Raw genomic sequence first — 13,881 nt, forward strand, 5'->3', positions numbered from 1 at the left:
GTCATTAACAATCGATTCTTTCCCACTGCTTCGGGTCTCTTTCAACAAGGATATCTGGGCCTGACCGATTATCCGAACATACTCAACCTTAGTTACCGTTAAGGGTTATCTCACATAACATTGTGACGCACTGTAGATACACTGTCAATTGACCTAGCATAAAAAATCAAGCACGATTCGACCCCAGGCCCTAAAATACGCCGAGCATCGGGGTGTACTTTGATTGGATTATGTACTGAAAGTCAACAAACATATTCAAGAAGAATGCGGTGGAATTTCACAATATGGAACAACATGTGGACCAAGGCTATGTGAACGCCGTTCCTATTCCGTTAATTCTACACACATGTCGGTACGTGTTAGACTCTAAATGAGGCTGAAATACCTGAGACATTGGACATGACTACGTATACGTTTTTACACTGCTCTGACAATGATACATTTAATGTTCAGTTAAAAGCGTATATACATCGGCTGGAATACATTCCGCTTCTGATTCAATTCCGCATTATCTCATACAAAAGCAATCCATATGGATTTACTAAAGTAAGTACTACGGTTGTATTAGGATTTGATCCATTAGGAAGGCAATAACCTCAAAATCGTTTATATGATAAGAAACGTTCCCTTGAGAAGACTTGGTGATTCCAGCACTCCCATCAGACGTACAATGAATCAAAAACCTTTGTCAGCCAATTGATCTACTTTGAGATTTGAAATAGAGACCCTGGATTGTTTTCTATCCAATTAATCAGGCCCACGAACTGTGGCACTGGGTTCAGCGTTTGACATTCCTTATATATGTGACATCAGAGATACGTGCTACGGATAAACTTGAAAATAACGACATAAGCGATTTAACAGTCACAGATATATTTTCCAAAACTGAGATCAAGAGTGATATACACGATGCCATTTTCTTGAGATCAAGAGGTGTTGATAATTAGATGCATGCAAACTTCCAAGATGCTTCGTCCCTGTGTATGGCCTCATTGGTGTGCGTGTCAGGTAGAACCCTCGAAGAGCAATCTCGATTTCCTTGTGACTATAGATTTTATGGATGTTGATGGCATGGGACTAAGGAACAGCCCATCATTACCGTACAAGGAGTCCACAAGCACATGCTCCGGGCTTTCACGGTGAGCTGTTAATGGGAACAATATTTCACTGAAATAATACAATTTGACACTGGATGGATCCCAGCCATAGAGGTTTCTCCATTGAACTCCCCCTCCTTCACGCTGAGATGCCTTATCGATGAGGTTTGATCACTGAATCACGATCGATCGCCAAGGCAAGGGCAACTGCGATAGGAAAGTAATTTGTTTCCTCCATGAGTAGAAGGGGTTGCTCGACTTCTCTTGTCAGCGGGACCATTAAATAGAAATGACTTACTCTAACAGTCAAATAGAAGCAAATGTTCCGTGATTGTGGCGATCAGCCAAGACCTAGAGCAACAGTTGTGTGGTTAACTGGAAGCGTCATATTAAGGTTAGTATGGATTGTTATACTTTAGTAGGCGTGGAATTAACAGAACACTGTTGATATTACAGCACACCAAATATACTTTTCATCAGGAAATGCGCCTTGACAAGTTTTACTGTGTTTGTTGTCACAACAATTTCATTGGAGTCTTTGTTCTACCTTCTAATTTTATTGCAAAATCATGCATGTAGAATGTATTATTGTGTATTATATCACCGCTAGGCCGATCTGTATATGCAGCATTCCGTTTGTAATAGATTTAGCTATGTCGTGTTGTTTTTGAACGTTCAATCGAAAACACAAATCAGCGTACATATATTGCTCTATGTTTGTTTCCAGGTAATGAGTTTTTCTAACGCTTATTATTACCGCTTCGTTTATCGAATGCATCGCAAACAACCCTGTCTGTGGTTGCCATAGTTCTAGTTCCTGCAGGCATATTACGTAATGAACCAGACTAAGTAAATTCGGTGTTGTGTAAATGTTGGTCTGTTTTGAAAAACTGCGCCAGGTGCATTATCCTATTACTCTCCCGCTTATGGAGCCCGTAATTATGCCTCAATTTCCAAGTGTCTCTTCTGCCTGGTTTGATGTGTGGACTCTGGTGCTAGGATGCGATAATGATAGGCAATTTTGACGACCGTATTTTGCACTAGCAGAGCAATGAATCATGCCACTGACAAGGATTAATTGGAAACTGATAGTACAGTGTAGGACTTGATATTCATCCTATCATATGACGTCTAAACATCAGGCTATTGTGGGCAGGGTCCGCCATCGCTGAAACCTCAACATCATTTGGTGTGATAGGTTATGCTCTTATTGCTCAACTGTTAGGAAAGTAGCAGTATACCTCTATACTTTTGCTACTATACAAAAAGAAAGAAAGGCTTGTCATGTTTACACCACAACCATCTAGTATGGATATTGATGCTAATCTTTGGATTTGGATTCGGGGATTTCGGAGATTTATGCGAATTTGGTTGTACGATGTTTGCTTTCAGCTCTGCGATTATCACAACATTGACGGAACCGCATGGTCCTTCCTCCTAATTTCTCCAAAATCCAGTATAATGCTAAATTTAATTAGGAACATTTAGATGAAAAACAGGAAATATTTAGATATGTTTATTTTGCATTGAATTCTTAGAAATCAGAAACATGTTATCAGGTGCTCGCAATATAAATGACCCAGGTTCCAATTGTATCCACGTGCTAATTCGCTTCTTTCACATTTGCTAGCTCATGCACCTGTTCTGTTATGTTATGTTATATCCATGTTTAGATCCTACGCAGTTTAAATGTGTATGCCCAAAATCACAACCTGATTTTGGACGCCAGCTTTCTTTTGAAAGCAAAGAATCCTGGCATAGCTTTATAGATAGAAATGTTTAACCAGACGTACTATTGTTAGTTTTCAGCTAACCATTCACGTGTTTACCTAACCCCTCTCTGAGTGTCAGGTACGTGTACAACTCACTGGTATGTTTATTCAAACGATCGACACACATTGTGAATTATTCCTTTGGTGATTTCAAACAAACGCTAAATGTATTTTACATCGATCATGCAATAGAGACCCTGTCAATCCAGCCATGGAAATCATCTGTTAACATATTTAATTGAATCGTTTGACATTTGTATGTTGCTGAAGTGGATTCATATGGGGTATAGTTGAAGCAGTCCGTTTGACCATCATGAATATAGTTTGTCAGTGATTCTGTTTGCTGTATTAGAGAGGGACCACGTGCAAATATAAAACAGTTTGAAACATATTCAAGCTGAGTAATTGTTATGCATATATATTCCAGGTACAAAGAACATATGTAAATGCATTTACGTGCATTTTTGATTGGAGTTTCATCTTTTAAGGAAAACAGCGCGCAGAAAGTCAATGACTTAACAGATATCGTGGCTCACTCTCCAATCACATCGTCTTAATTACATTACACCGGTGTGGGAAATCAGATAAATTGTCATGTCTGAAATTAAATAAGGGTTCTTGAGAGGTACAGATGAGATGCAACAGCGAAAACTAATCCCAGACTCAGACTGAAGGAGCTCTTCACGTGCTTAAGTTGCGTTAGGTCTTTGAAAATCGATGACCTTGCGAAACGGTTGTATGTTTTCATCACTTGACATGCTTATGTTGACATTGAATGTGTGCTCACTGAGTTTACTATATTAATAATCATACGTCACTTGCATAAGACGGGTGTGGTTGCAGTATGGTTAAGTCTCCTTAGCATCATCCCAGCTCAGTGTGATCGTAAGCGCCAAAAGGGTCGCTCTGTTAGATGTGTTTATTCATGCTTTGAAGTATATCAGTGACAGACAGGAAGTAAGAAGATACCTGTATAGATAATGTCATCAAGTACCGTCTATCGTATTCTATTTTTTCTTGTTAGTGAACTTCACATGGTCAAACCATCGGTTTACCAGGGCGTCACTTTCTTAAACGGTAAGTGATATTTTTTCTCTCTAATATATCCGTGAAGAATAGCCTCTGGGAAAAAATCAGATGTGGACAATGAAAAATCACATCAATCATCAACATTAATCATTAACAGATTAATCGCAAGGGTAGATCAAGTTGAAATGAATGATGATTTATCTCAAAGTTTCAGACGAAAACTGCCACTCGAAGGACATTCACTTAATCAGTCACTTAGGCTGGCCTCGTGGTTAAAGCGTTGGTTTATTAGACACGGGTTTGATTCCCTACATGGAGTGTTTTTCTAGCGTTCCATGTCATGATATTGTTGCAATACCGCTAAATGCAGTGTACAACCATACTCACTTTTAACGATAGCGTTAAAAGATGTAAACAGCGTAAGGTTTGCTGGAAACTGGTAGCAAACATCAGTCATTAAATTTTATGAATAACAGATTTGAATAATGTAAGAGATTTCAAACAGCGAGTGACAAGAAGATGTTAGGAAAACTCAATTTGTGCTTAGGAACCCTCACGTATGGCATATGTAACGCCTCTTATATGAAGTTTTCATATGAACAAACCTCTAAACCTATCTCAACAACTGTTATGCATTGTTTATGTGTATATGGAAGATAACATTTCCGGTTTGTATTTTGTGTCTATTTATTTTCTCAACGAAAAACAAAATTGATTAAAAGATCAAAACTTGTCTTTGTCTAAAAGCAATACCGCCATTGAGTTGAAATATTGCGTGACCGATAATTATATGGAAACGTGAAACTTTCTTCCAAGCCAGCGTGATCGGCTTTTCAATTGTGGTCCTTGTAAGCTGTGACGCAATGCCGTGTTTCTTTTCTGTTTCTCGTAATACTTTTGTTCTGATAGTTCTTGAACACAAAATAATGGTGTATGCCTCTTTCATATCCAAAGCTAAAAGCTTTCAGATGGTTTGCAAAAAATGGATTGAAGAGAAAGCATTATTTTTGAAAATATTTTTATGAATGGTTCGAGTTATTCTCAGAATCAATACCCCATCGCTAAGGCAAAAATGACAGCATAGGGCATCCGTTATTCAAATCAGTCAAAATGTTTCACAGACTTTAAAACTACTACGGATGTGACAAAGCACTTTCCCTTGTCGTAACGTCACTTTAGGATGCTGATTAGCCAAATATATATGTTAATCATAAACATAGCTGCGCAGTGAAACTAATTCGAATGACATGACCTTATAGAAACTGTTCAGTCAGAGAAAATGACTATTCACCCAAACAACCCATGTCGCTAATAGCACATGCCATAACCAAGCAAGTCTCATAAACAAGTCCGTCTGTGTTGCCATGAGATACTCAAACACGTGTTACGATTCATTTAATGGGCGCTTGCGAAATAACCGTTAGGGACAGGTGTAGCTGGAACCTTGCACTATTTAGTGTTATTGTCATAGACGTTATGTTTTCTCATCAAGCAGTATCCGTTAATCCCACATTTTAAAAACTCGTCTTGTTTTACAGACCTGTGTATAAATTGTGTCCAGTAACGCGGATACTAGAGTATTTCCGTCACTGGTATCAGCATTAACCCTGATATTGGCATAGTGTTTCATTTGACCTTGAATGCAACTATAGTATCGTTAGTTGCAGAACGATTGGAAACTGACGAAGCGGAAACTGGCATTGATTCACTGTTTCATATTGTCAGTGAAGACAAGTGTTCCTGATCCACTGATGTGCACCCACAACACCAGGACACACCACCCACACACTCTGCAAGAATTTTGTACTTGAATGGTTGAGTGAATGAGTATGGCTTTACATAGCTTTTAGCATTATTCCAGCAATCTCACGGCTTCACACACTGAACCCGTGTTTGGAGCTGAACCCAAGTCTTTGGCGTAACGAGAAAACGCTTTGACTACTAAGCTACCTCACAACCCCTGCACTTGAACGATCCACATATTTCTAAACAAGAGTGCCAACCGATGCACAAATCGTCTGGTTTTAAAGCGCTCTTGGCATTACTCCAGTAACATAACGAAAGGACACACCAGAATCGGGCTTAACACATTGAGACTGTGTTGGGGATTGAACACGGCGCAACGTGATTGGCGCAAAGAGAACACGCTTTAACAACTAAGCACTTGAATGATCCACATAATTTTAAACAAGGGTGCTAAACGATACGCAGATCTGTTTCATCCAACTTCATTGCATGCAAGCATTATTGGCGCTGGGATAAACATATTTTAACACCAAGTTAAAAACACTTTTAATGACCTACGACAGTCACTTCATTTGCGCTGTTTGTCATCTACGACAACTGACAGAACTTATATCTGACAGTTATGATGATGTGTGTCCACAAACATCTTCCCATAGGTTCGATTAATAGCTAGGCACGTAATACTCTATGAAAATACAACTGGTAGCTCCGAGTAGGCACCGATGCACTGAGAACCTCGTCTTTACATCTGATCCTGCTAATGGTGTTTTGATAATCACATGGCTTCTCTAATAAATATTTTAGTTGCATCTTAGTCTTCGATTGAGTGTGTCCTTGAGTGGAAATTGTGATTGTGAAGCCAAATGAAATCAACATTTTGTGAGGCAACATTTTCGTGTGGAAGTCATTAAGCTTGTCATAGGGAACATATGAAACGGCTTCATAAAAGAAAACATTTCTTCATGCATAGCACACTCTGAAGTGTTAACAAGGAAAACATGTCATGTTTGTAAAAGGACTTTGATCTGTTCACATATTTGCAAAGTCATATATGATTTTAAAACATTGACACACCTTGTTTTTGTTTTTATTTTCCGTTATTGTTCTTCAGTTTGCCTGGCCCAAAGTCATTTTCACTTTAACACTAGCCCTTCATGTTGGTCAAACATTATCTAGATTACCTAATTTAAACTCAAACCATATGATTCAATTTGCATGATTCAAATCCTTGAGGAAACAAATCACTCTGTTTGATTTCCCTTGATTCATAGTTACATTGCTTTGAGGTGAACTTCCATTTGGAAGTAGATATCTCAAATTAGGATCCGCTAATATATCAACAAGTTGGCCCAAAGTAGATTTCTCCAAGGTACAATGTGCAGTGCTCCATTCAAACATGGATGACCAACAAACTACAGGATTGTTGAAAGCTAACAGGTTTGCGAGGAGCAGGAAGATTAACAGGCGACATTTATGTCTGTTTTATTGTACGAAACAGGTGAGCGTGCATGCGTAAGAGGTGAACAGCGAAGAAACTTGATGAACCTGTTCTTCAGTGCCTCGTTCCAAACTGACTGGATTGACAGGAGAACATAGACACTCATAAAATGCTTGATCAAAGAAATGAACCGCGAGTTCTAATTACATTCTGTTTCATTTAACTTCGTGAATATGTTCCCACACATGTCGGCGGCTGCTCGTACTGCCGTGATAAATTGTTCATTTGAATTTATTGGAACTATATCATTGAGTAAACTGTCGGGTTTTTCATCACTTGTGATTTTTTTCTTTTCTTCAGCATATTTGTGAAAAATATGCAATATAATATCGGCGTTTACAGAATGTCCATTAGTAGCGAATAACCATTGCATACCCTTCACGCGTATATAGTCATGGAAACGAAAAGTAAATGAAAGTACATGCATTCCTTTCTTCTTTTCCAGATTTCTTCTGCGAAATTCAGGAACTAAATAAAGGAAAACATGTACTTTCATATGTTCTCTTAATCTTTCCCATGTGTGTGTGTGTGTGTGTGTGTGTGTGTGCATGTGTGGACGTGTTGGCGTGTGTGTGTGAAACCTATATGCCATGTTTATATCAGTTTGTTTTTAAGGACCGTTCTGCACCATGCACGGATTTTCGAACGATGGGTTTGTTTCTGAAGTCCAAAATGTGACGATAATAAAGGGGAAATTGCAAAATTGTGAACGGAAATGTTTAGTTTCAAGGTCAGGAAAGGTGTCATGGCATAACGTCACAGGTGATGCTTACAGGAACCGGTCCTCATATCGAAGACAGTCACGGTTTCCACCCACATCAGTTACGCAATTACAGAAGCATGATACTCAAGAAACCATATCGAAACCATGCCAGACACAGTGAAACTAGTGTCTCATGCTGAGGCATTTTAAACCATCTTAGGGACAATAACGGAACTTACTAGCATTTGTAACTTTTTTGTGGGTGCTTTTATTCAAAAAGACATGCATCGGACTGAAAACACGAGGATGCGTGTTTACACTTTCCTAAAGTCGTATTTTTAATTTGTGTATTGTTTGAAACGACGCCAACGTTGCTTCCTTGGCCACGTTTTCAGTTCTTGTCCAATTGAAAGACACAGTGTATACCTCCGACGAATACGGGCGCCCAGGCAAAGCTCATCTTGCCTTTAAGACTTACAATCATGGCACCAAGACAGTTTAATCATTCTTGGATTTTTCTTTTCTCAAACCTTTAATCATGTAGTTGTCTTCAGGATGTCATGTGATGGAGTACTTCTGAGCTCATTCAGTCTACAAATGTGTCTGGCTACTTTTTGCTTTGCGGAAGCAACGTCGTTATCCATTTCACCAAATCAGTCTCTTTCTGTGCATTGCAAGAACAAGTGCACGCTGCACACAATCCATCATATAAAGTGTAATTTGGAATGTCTTACATTTCGACTCGTTGTTTGGTTGCTGTACCACCTAATGAATCAAACTGTGTTCTCAATGCAGCCAGAGGACATCACATAGCCAATACAAAGAAACATCTCCCTTAGCAAATTCGTCGAGTACTATTAATATACACTAAGTTAATTTCATGTGACGAAAATAACCTTGGCGGCACCGACAGCCAGAGAGCTAATTCCCTCGTTAAGAAAATATACTGCCCCAAAAAGCAATACTAATAGTCATGAAGGATCATGGTGAGCTTGAAATTCTCTATGGCTGTGCGGATCAGCCAAAAAGAGCCGCTAGCGGTGCCCGATATTGTGTTTTTAGGAGATGTGCGTCACCAAAACATCCACGTATTAAGGACATACAGAGATGAGCTGTCTTCATCGACGGTGTTATGATATAATGCGTACAGGCATTCCTATAATTGCCACGGTATAAGACGCGGTGAGGATTAGTCAAGGACTCAACAGCCTTTCAGAACGATACTCAATCACACAGGGGACTGTTGCACTTCAAATACGAATCTCTTTTATGTTACACTTACGCCTTTAATATGATTACTGGCTTTCGGGTGTTACACACGCGAAGGTGTTGCAGGCTACTGGAAATATATGTTCTCGACAATAATGCCAATAGGCACTCATAATAATACAACTGTGTGATCAAAGGGACTGTCAGGCAGTTTGAGGTGTATTTCAACGAATGGCCACTTTTGCTTCATCTGATGACAAGTTGCCGGTGTCCGTACAAATCAGTTTTTGAAACTATAAATGATAAGAATTGATATCTTTCATATGATAAAAAGACATATAGACTAGTGGCGCCTGTGTTTGCTTATGTTATAAATTCCATTGTTTGCAGATGGATTTGCATTTATCCAAAAAAATCCATAATACTGAAGGGTATAACTAGAAAGCGAAGTTAAATAACTACTTCCAAAATAAGAGATTATGGTGACGCTATATTGTATCCTTTCTCCTTGAGGAATAAATCCTGTAGAATAGGAAAACGGAGTGTAAATTACCAAGATTAATGGTCTATGCGTTCAATAATCTTTCATAAGGCATAGCCATACCCGAGCCGGAAGCCTCAATCATACTAGTGCTTGTTCTGTGATCCAATAACTGGTCAATATTAGCCTTCAGGGGAAACCCCCTTTGCAACGATGTTTTGCACCTGCAATGTAATTCGATTCCCAGAAGTAAACCAAACTGAGTGCCTTTTAATCGCCTGGACCCTGACAGCGCAAAATCGTTTGTGCCCTGCGGAAAATGTGTCATTGGTGTTATGGTGACCATAATCTCATAGTGCGGATTGTAATGTCCATTGCTTGTGTTGGTGTGAATTCTGTGTGGTTTGTTATTGTGCGACTCTCTGGTCAACATGCCACTGGAACAAGATTATGACGGGCACTATGCCCTTCTGTATTAACTCCTTCGAATGATGGTGGGTATTTCAGCTATAAATTGCTTTTAACTGTTCGTGATAGATCAAAATATCATGTTTGCCTGTGCTAAAGCTTTTGACCAATCCAGTGAAACATTCTGGTAGAAGAATGTAGGTAAAATAGGACCGGGTTCATTTCTGTTTGCGATGTGTTAACTAATGGGTTATTAGTGAGAAAGGAAGTCATCGTACTCGTATAAATTAACATATTCGTTCTCGTTCGTCAATAGTATTGTGGTCATGGTTTTGCACGGATGTAATTGTCGTTGAATCCCTTGATGATCTTTACTGACTGACCGTGTTTATATTCTTGTACATAATCGTCTGAACCAATGTCACAGAACTAATATCACACAAGCCTCATACTAAACACACACAGACGTGTGTGTGAAAGAGAGCGTGGGGAGAGTGAGAGTGTGTGTGATGAGAAACCAGAAGTCTTGACATGTGCTGAGAGTACTGACTGTAGATATATATCCTGTTTTTATATTATTTTGTCCAGATAGTGATACTAAGTTTCCTTTCAATGATAATTGTGATATTCTAGTTCTTTTACTGTCATTCGTTGATAGGTTTTATAATGTATATATGGTCCTTTTCATTGTTGAATGTTCTCGTCACGATATGGCTGGAATATTGCCGTTAATATTAAATATTAACGCACTCACTACCTCACTGTCCATACAATGTCATATTATTATTGTTTAAAAATCTATCTCTCTAGAGACAGTACATCAGACTGCAGCAGGACCTTTGACCTGCCTGGTTAAGATGCCACCATGGATGCAATGCCATTTTCCCCCTGGGCAAACGGTTGCATTACAACAGTGTATGCCATATCTTCAAGGGGCGGTTCACGCACGTGCTTACCGTTCTAAGCTACTTTTTAAAACTTTCTCTCTATGGCAATATTGTTTTTATATATGGTCCTTGTTTTGAATTCATATCCTAAATTTGGGCCAATATTAAATCTCTTTCACAAACGAATGTGAGAGCTACACATGACCCGTTTCACCAAGTTTTCTCATGATCACCCAAATTCCACGATCGCTTTGCGGAATGTAACCTACGGCTATAGCTGCTCTATGTTGGGCGCCGCAAGTAATGCAAACGTCAACATTATCTGTCACGTTCAGGTCAGTTCCATGTCAGGTGAAATGGGGTGAAATTGGGTTTAATTACATGCTCATAGACACATGACTGCACGCATGCGCTTGTGTATGTGGCTGCCTGTTTGTACTAGCCTGGTCTAATACCGGTTTTGTGAAAATCCATTGAGACACCTTTGTGCTGTTCAACAAGGAATGTTGACTAGGAGCCGACCAGTCCATGTTTTATCCCCTCACTGCTGAGTGCTAGGGTCCATTAACAACAAGTACTATCGAAAACGTCGGTATGACGCGGAAGTGGATCAAAGCAAAATCTGTCCGCTCTGCTCTCTTCTCCATCAAATAAATAACGATGGAACGTTTTCTTCCACCTCTCCGCACGTATGAGAGGGCTAAGATTTACCCAAATCAGATCTGTAACACTTCATCAAAAAGGTGAGGGAATATTTAATATGATAGAAATTCAAGAACTTTATGACATAGCCGACTAAACCCACTAAACTATTAAAATAATATTTGATATTGCTAATATTTAAGATATGATTTCGTTATGTCTTTATTAAGTTCACTTTAAAGTCCTAAAACGTACGTGGTGATTTATCAAGCGCAGCAAAGGAATCCAGTCGCAGTGAAGGACGTTCGATGATCCTTTCAAGACAATATTGTTAATTCGCGGCCAGTGGTCAATATTTGGACACGGTGCATTACCTCGGTTTTCCAGCGTTGAATATTGACCTCCGTCATTCTAGACAAGTTAGGGAAATGGTCGCTTATACACATGGAAAACCCTCACAATAGACATCTAATTGGAGGCCGTTAATCCACATGTCTCAGATACCAAGTACATCAGTGATATATGGCATCGACTATGACGAAGTTGCTCAAATGTCAGTTTAGAACGGTATCATTTTGAAAATAATTACACCTAACAAATATTCATAGAAACTTATTACACTATTTCACACTAATGGCCAATACGAGTCCTGGAATTTTTCAAAATTATTGACGTTTTCTATGTTTGTCTCGGAGAGATTAACTCATCTTAAAATAGAAAGGAAACAGATAATGTTACTTGATTGTGCTTCCGTGTAAATATCACGTCTCATAAAAGTTGTGAGAGCGAATGCCGAATATAATCCATATTTTTTTATCCCAGTCATATTAGAGTTATTTTGTGGAAACACACGGTAATAATCTTTTCATCAAATGAAGTTGTTTTAAATAATCCATGTTCAACACGTACTTCCACTCAATGCATGTAGACGCAAATGAAGAGAGTGTCTGAATCAGTAGCACAATCTTTGTTAAAGTGCAAATGATTTCCAGCAATGTTTCTTGGCCTTCATACATCGGGAAGTCGTATCTGACATGTGGCAGCGTCCAGCTGTTCATGTATATCAGGGAGGCATCGCAGAGACGATTGTGGCTGAAGAGAAATTCCAGCAACATGAAGCAGATTTTTGCATTAATAGTTTTGGTTGTTGTTTAACGCTGCATTTGTAAGGCGTTGGTCTGTTCCTAATTGTGTCTGGACCAGACAATCCAGTGATCAACAGCATGAACATCGAAGCAATTTTGATAAGATGGCATGTGTCAAGCATGTGAGTGTGACTACGCGATCCCATTATGACAATGGGTTGATGAAGATCAATTCTAACCTGAGTCTTCGCATTGATAACGATCTGATCAATTGATGATACTCCTTCCGTATATTATGGAATAATAGTAAAACTATTATTTAAATGAATGTAGACACGGTAGTAGTTCTGATGCAAATTACCCGGCGCTTTGAACACAAAATACAGTTACAATGACTTTGTAACGGTGGAAGCGAAGGAAACGTTGGCTTTGTCAGTTTTCCATGTTGAATGTCTGTCCGTCCGTACATTTACCTATCCATATATCTATTTATCTAACCGCCCATCTCTCTCTCTCTCTCTCTCTCTCTCTCTCTCTCTGTGTGTGTGTGTGTGTGTCGCTTTCTTTCTCATAATGTTGTATATATTGTGTCCTGTATTTTTAGTGAATCCAAAAGGACCTTGTCATGACCCCGAAACGCATGACGTTAATGTGACATTTTGACCTACAAGCCTTAGGAATGAGACAAAACAGCCACATTAGAGGGTTTCATTACAAAATAGGAAGTACGATATGGATTCATATCTGCTTCTTTTCATTAACTGAGAGCTGTGTACACTGTCACTTCAGTATCTACCGTTACAAACCGATGCATGCATCTCGACGTATAGATGGTCAACCAAAGATAAGGTTGGCGTTTGTAGAAACCAGAGACGGACTGTGCACCGATGTTTACAGACGAATCAAGGTTTTACCGATTCACAAATGACGGACATCGCAGTTGGCGACATATTGGCGAGATGTAAGCCAGGGAAACAATTCCTGATCATGATCGGGGCGGCGCTGTCATGGTGCACTGAGATAACTCACGTGGCAGACGAACTGATTTGGTTGTTGTGAATGAACCTGTGACTGGTCAGTGACATGATGGAGAACGTTTGCATCCCGTTGATGTGTTTCACGCTTCAGAATAATCGGCAGAGCGTTTGATCTGCAGGGGACACATTATACTTGCTATGATTAGGAATACAGATATTGAACTGGCCCTTTAAGTCTCCTTATATGTCAGCAACAGAAGATCTCGGACAAGGATTGTAAGCGACCTAGTTCTTCAAGCGTAATGGCGACTGTCACCAAGAAACACCATAAGCAAAGTAATAAACTA

General features: G+C 39.3%; 1 protein-coding gene across 2 annotated transcripts in view; it reads left to right on the forward strand.

Annotated features, from left to right (window-relative positions):
* The window catches only part of LOC137278408 (probable G-protein coupled receptor 139), a 63,694-nt gene that overhangs the window by 16,931 nt on the left and 32,882 nt on the right, over nt 1–13,881 (forward strand). Inside the window, exon 1 of one of the 2 annotated variants that reach the window (XM_067810712.1) lies at nt 3,910–3,946. The exons of the other annotated variant lie outside the window; for it this stretch is intronic. The gene's annotated coding sequence lies outside the window, so the exon portion shown is untranslated. Of the gene's footprint in view, nt 1–3,909; nt 3,947–13,881 lie in introns of those variants that run through there. 2 annotated transcript variants of the gene reach the window in all.

Source organism: Haliotis asinina, chromosome 3 (assembly GCF_037392515.1).
Source record: "Haliotis asinina isolate JCU_RB_2024 chromosome 3, JCU_Hal_asi_v2, whole genome shotgun sequence".
In the NCBI taxonomy this organism is placed as follows: Eukaryota; Metazoa; Mollusca; class Gastropoda; order Lepetellida; family Haliotidae; genus Haliotis; species Haliotis asinina.